The sequence below is a fragment of the Muscardinus avellanarius genome (assembly GCF_963383645.1).
Source record: "Muscardinus avellanarius genome assembly, chromosome: 8".
Lineage (NCBI taxonomy): Eukaryota > Metazoa > Chordata > Mammalia > Rodentia > Gliridae > Muscardinus > Muscardinus avellanarius.
Window position 1 is genome coordinate 76,337,992 of NC_137794.1, and position 6,833 is coordinate 76,344,824.

Genomic DNA, 6,833 nt, shown 5'->3' on the forward strand with positions numbered 1-6,833 from the left:
ACCTATTTTCTGATTAGCCTCTCTCACAGATTTTATTATTTCGCTGAACAATATTGAGGGACCTGTCTGATACTAACAAGATCCCTTTGTATGGACGTATGTTGGAAGCATTCATTCTCGGATGGCCGAGACAGCTATGGAATCGGGCTTGGAACAATGAGTAGCGTTCCCCGGAGCACTTTGCTGTAGTGCTCATTTGTCTTCTTTCCTGTTAAGCTCTCAAACTGCTGCCAAGAGGTGTCGAAGTACCATAGCAACCACCTGAGGTATTTTCTATTCACCCGAGAAACCATTAATTGCCCTTCCCCTTCAAATCTAGTAGAATCTTTATCTGAAAGCTATCTTGTTTTATATTATTCGTTGAATGCAGCAATTATTTTAGAATAATTTGGATATTAAAATCATTTTGAAATACAAAAGACCTCAAAAATTCAAAATAACACACAGCAATTATTTGTATTTTAATGGATATGTTTGTCTACCTAAAAGAACAAAATCTTTTATTTGGAATGTTTATGCTTCAGAAGCAAAACAACACCCCTTCAATAAGCAAAAGAGGCTCTTTGGCTGTTTGTCTCTTTCAGTTGAGGATGATAGGATACAGAATATAAAGTTGAGATTCCTTACAGTGTGTTTATTTAAGTTCAACAACTCTTTTATGGAAAAGGAAGGAATTGATTCACAAGCATTCTCTTACAACCTGTTAGGGACATGTGGGTTCAAAGATAATTGAAATAGGAGACAAAAGGAAAGACACTCATACAAGTTCAGGAATAAAAATTATAGTAGAGAAATTTTATTGATTAAGGTATCCTTTTTCTTCTTTTGAGTCAGTCTCATGTTGTTGCTCAGCCTGACCTTGAACTTGAGGTTCCCCCTGCTTCAACATCCTGAGTAGCTAGACTGTAATACTGTTTTGAGATCCTGATTTTTATTATTTATTTATTTATTTATTTATCTATTTATTTATCTATTTATTTATTTGGTGGTACTGGGGTTCCTGGAAACCCTTCTACCTCTGGGCTACACTCCCAGACCTATTTTTTATACTTTTTTTAAATTTGGAAACAGGGTCTCTTAAGCCCTCGCGGCTGGCTTTGAACCTGCGTGATCATCCTGTCTCTGCTTCTCAAGTGCAGGGATTACAAGCATGCACCACCATGCCTGGCCTATTTTATTTATTTGTTTGTTTATTTCTTTTCTTTTTGTACTGAAACTAAATTTTGGGTCATTATACTTCCAAGAAAACCCCTAACCCTTTAATTCTTCTTTTTTTTTTTTTTTTTTTTTTTTTTTGGTTTAAGACAGCCAGCATGATGGTGTATGCCTGACAGAAGAGGATCACAGGTTCAAAACCAACATAGCAAGACTTTCAGAAACCTGAAGAGAACCTGTCCCAATGCAAAACATATAATAAAAGCCTGGGAGTGTAGCTGGAAAATAAAATGCCTCTGGGCTCAACCCCTGGTATCTACACACACACACACACACACACACACACACACACACAGAGAGACACATATTTGTAGCAGGGTATCTACATTGCTAAGGGTTTTGCTAGATTGCTGAGGCTGGCTTCAAATTTGTGATCCTCCTATTTCAGCATCCCACATAGTAGGATTACAGGCATGTGCCATCACACGAATCTGATTTTTACCTTTAATTGAAGGTTTTAACAAGTTTTCTCAATTTATTTTTATTCTTGCAATGAATTATTTTAGAGATACAGTAACTCTATGAATCTTAAGTATTTTTCCTTCTGTTATAATAGTTGAATATAATATCCATGATGAACTTTATCTTTCAACCAGTTTCATATAAGGTACACCAGCTTTTAGGTTTTACCAAGAGAAAGCAAAGAGTCTTCTTGTTTGTAATATAGAGATAGTAGGCAGAACTTGATAGACTTGTGAAGATTACAGTTAATTCTTGCAAAGCATGTAGACCAATGTCTGGCACATAATAAGTACTACAAAAATGCAGTTAAATGAAGCAAAACATGCTGCCCTTGATCCCAGTCTTGCCTACTTGGTTGTTGCTGTGGACCTCAGTCAACTTACTCTTTCTCCCTTTGTGGTAGAAAGGGTAGCCACCCAAACTCCTTGAGTGCCAGGTTAAAATGAGAGCACCTGTCAGTCAAATGATGCCACACATATAGATATTTATTAACTACTTACTAGTAAGATAGCATAGGAAACAGTAATGAACAAAAGTTTTACACAACTCATTTTATGGTCCAAGGAAGCTCCAGTGTTCCATCCATGGAGAGGCTTTAAGCACTTCCTTGGATGAAAGTATGTTTGTATTTTATTGGTGCATTGTAATTATACATCGTAGTGAGGTGCAAAATCATACAAACAAACACGCACACAGCTCTTGGTGAGTTTCTGTTCAGATCTCACCTCGCTATACCAGTCTCTCTCCAGACATATATTGAGATTGGCAGTGATAACTTCATACATGGACACAGCATAATTTGAACTGTTTCTTTCATCAGTTCTTCCTTTACTCCTCTCCACCTCCCTCCCTCATCCTGTTTCACCATTCTTCTGGTCACCCTTTCTCAACTGTCTAAAGTTCCTTTTGTTTCCTGGAGATAAATGCTAAGGTTTTAGAGAAAATATATTTTCAATCTTGTCGCCTCTTGTTCAAGGAGGCACCTGAAACTCAGGGCTCATGAGAGGTAATATTTTAAGGCAGTATTTTAAAAAATCAAAATGAATGCAAAAAATATTATCATGTACAAAATGCTAAACTTTAAATACAGGAAGATTGTTCTTTGTTTTTTGTCTCTGCATTATGATAAAATGAGTGAAGCCATCCCAAGCAGTTAGTGAAACCTAGCCAGCCGGAGTGAGTTTGTACAAGTTGATAATGGCATGCAATTCCACTGGGCAGCCCCTGGGCCATAGGAGACTGATTTTTTGGCCATGGCTTTTGACTGTGGAGATTGCATTAAGTTTTTCTATTTCATTTAAAATATAGATTATTTTAGTAACTATATAAAAGCACATTTTTTTTTCTTTACTGAATTCAATAGGGCACTGTTGAAAACCCTCAGGAGCTTACCTCTGGCAGGAAGAAGGGGGAGGGATTTAGTTTAAGGAATCATTCCTAAAGGCAAAACTTTTAACTTTTGAGACTCTTCTACCTTGCTTCTAGATATTAGCAGGAGTCCATGTCTCTAGAAAAAAATGTGTACTCTTGCACACTTTAGCCTCTAAATACATATTTTTAATTTCACCACTGACAGTTTCATTGTGCTACATGCTAATCTACAGGATAGTCTTTCTTTCTATGAAAACCCCTTTCTGAGACTTAGGATTCTAATTTACAGAATAGTAACCGCTTCCTGATTTGAACACACACTGATGATTCTTGATAGTAAGTTAGCTGGGTATCCCAGCAAGACAGGCCCTGGACTTGAGCTGGTATCACCTTTTTGTCTTTTCTGCTTGGTTGCCTGAGATCACACAACATCAGAATTATGGAAGACCCATAATTTCTTACCTTCTGTAAAAATTGGGATAATTCTGCTTTCATATATGCTTATAGATTTATTTCTGGGGACTATGTATCACAGAGTTCTATAACGATTTCTCCTACATAGATCCTTCCCAGTTATTTTCTAGGGATTTTCATCACTAATTTTATATTTCAAAATGATAGGATGAAGATGGTAAAAAAACAACACTCAGGCTCTTGCCACTGGCTGGAGAAAGTATATGCCATGACTACTGGTTAGTATATGTCTCCTGCTTCCCTGCAGTGGCAGAGGGGTGAGGATGAAGGCCTCTCTTCTTTCAGAAAAGCAAGTTTTCTTTGTTTGGTTTTATATTGTATATTGTATATTTGGTTTTATATTGTATATTGTTTTATATTTGGGTTTATATTGTACAGACAGTTACAGTACAGGTGTCAGTAACTGTCTTCCTATCCAGTCGTCAGTTGAAATTCTTTCCAGATTCTGACAGCAGCATGACTCCAAGTCCTCGTTAATTATTTCCTTCTTCCATCAAATGTTTATGGAAATCCTCCTACACACTAGGGGCCTAAATATGGATAAAGCTTAAGTTTTTGTTGTACCTTTGATCTTATTCTGTGAATTCAAGGAGTGCTGCAAGAAGAGCTGCTAGACCGATGTCATTTGACACTGAAGTCAAGCCTAGAATGCTATAGGCATATCTGGTGAGTTTCAAATGTTAGGGTCATTACCAATCTCATAATATCAATAAATTACTGATTAAGGAAATTTTAATTTTAAATAACATTGTACCACATTTTATATATTGCCTACATTGGCCTTCAAAATAATAATTTTTTTAATCTTTTAATATTTTAGAAATATTTTACCCCTTCTACCACATTTATGAACAGACTTGGCTTGGAAAGATTAACTGAACTGCTTGAGGGAAATATCTAATTAAATAAAGAAGCTGAAACTCACACTCAAGCCTTCTGACTTCAAGTTCAGAACTATTTCCATTAAACATATAGTTTTACAGTTCCTAGCACTTTCCAAACTGATGTATAATTCATTAGATTCACAAGGCAATGGAAAATAAACTCTTCTACTAAAACAATTTCAGTTATATTTTCACAGATGAGTTAGACAATGGCTTTTCCCCCCAAGACTGCCTCTTGGTATTCCAATATATTGTGGTGTACAGTAAACAACTTGCCTCTTTGCTCTGTGAGGGTATGCCTGTCCCGAGCTCATTGTTAAGAGTCTTCCGAGGCCCTGTGCTTCCTCAAGAACTCATTATTATGGGTGACCTGAAAACACAGCCAGCTCTATGGCTGCATGATTTTCCTCATTAGGCTTCTACTAAGTTTAAAATTTTGAGCCAGGCATAGTGGCACACACTTATAAGTCCAGCACTTGGGAGGCTGAGATATGAGGATCACAGGTTCAACGACAGCCTCAACAACTTCCTAACAGTCTAAGGAACTTAGCAAGACCCTGCTTCCAAATAAGAAATCAAATAGGTCTGGGGGTGGAGATTAGAGGTAGAAGGCTCTTGGGTTTGATCCCCAGTACCATAAAAAGGGTTAAAGTTTTGTTTTATATTTTGGTTTCATTTTTATTCCCATCAAAATATAATTTAGGAATCATATGAGAAATGACTTATCTGTTCCTATTGCTTCTGCATAGATAAAATGTGACTTTTTAATACTAGATAACTTTTATAATCTTGATTTTTATATATAATAAATGCATGATTATGTTAAAATAATCATGCATTTTGCTAGAAAGTTTTATTTTATCTTCTAACAATCTATTATGCATTTAATGAGGATCAGCCACTTGCTAATTTGACATAGTCTATTCAACATATGTTTTATGCCAAAGTGCACAATTAGTTTCAATAAACCTGGACACTCCAATTTATGGAGTGATTTTCAAACTTATGCACTGGTACTAGATTACAGAGGTCTCCAGAGAATTTTATTTTAAAAAGAATTCATCCTTTGGACATCTACCTACCAATACTTTTGTTCAGAAGGGGAAAAATTTGTCCAAATCTATTAAAAATAGACATTTTGTTATAAAAATGTAACCATATGTAGTTTATATGATGAACTTTCTTAGGAATAGTAGTAATTGCTGTGTACATGCAAACACACACACACACACACACATACACACACAAGCACACACATTTGTATACTCATTAGCTACCCTCATAAAAGGAAAGGGTTTTCACCAAAGACATGAGAATGAGAAAGATTTACTTATCAAAGAGTCAGTTATACTGCATGTTTGATCAACTTGCACAGATGTGTCAGTATATCTAAAGGCATGAAAGTGAGAAATAATACAATCCAAACTTTTTTTAAAATTTCTAACGTATTTTTCTCAAAAGATACTAAAATGATTTTTAACCAAAACAATAATAAGTATTTCGAGAGTAAAAAATGGATGCTGAAATTACTGAATGAAAGTCTTAAGAGGAAAAGTACATTATATGATCTTAAATTATCTCTCCATAAACTATAAAAATTAAATGGTAATTTTACAGTAGAGAAGCCTAGCAGTGCTGCTTTAACCAAGTATCCACAGTTAGCTGTTCTAACAACCAGACTAACAGCTGAGCCTTCTACTCTGATACAGTAGTGATGCACTACTCCTTTCTAAAATGCACAAAACAACATATTTAAAGAAACAATATTCAAATCCACATTGGGGGAAATTCTACATAATAACTGGCTTGTCATCTTTAGACAGCTCATGTTATAAAATAAAAAAGACTGAAGATTTATATGCAGATTCAAGAGATTTGACAAGTAAATGCAATGCATAATCCTGTATTGGGACAAAATATTTCATCAAGGATGCTATTGGGAATATTGGTAGAAATTGAAAGTAAGCTGTGCATTGCATACTACTTATAATTCCCTCCTCCTCCTCCTCCTCCTCCTCCTCCTCCTCCTCCTCCTCCTCCTCCTCCTCCTCCTCCTCCTTCTCCTCCTCCTCCTCCTCCTCCTTTTTGGTGGTACTATGGCTCCTGGAAACCCTTCTAACTACAGGCTACACTTCCAGACCTATTTTATATTTTTATTTGAAAGCAGGGTCTCTTAAGCCAGCGCGGCTGACTTCGAACCAGTGAGATCCTCCTGTCTCCACCTCCCAAGCTCGGGGATTACAAGTGTGTGCCACCACGCCCAGCTTATAATTCCTTTTTTATATTTACATTTGTATTTTCTTTAAGTCTACTAAATTTGATAGGAGTAACATATTCTTATCTATGTATAATATATACAATATATCCACATAGAAAATATACAAATTATATGCATTAAAATAAAATGTTAAAAAGTAAAATGAAAAA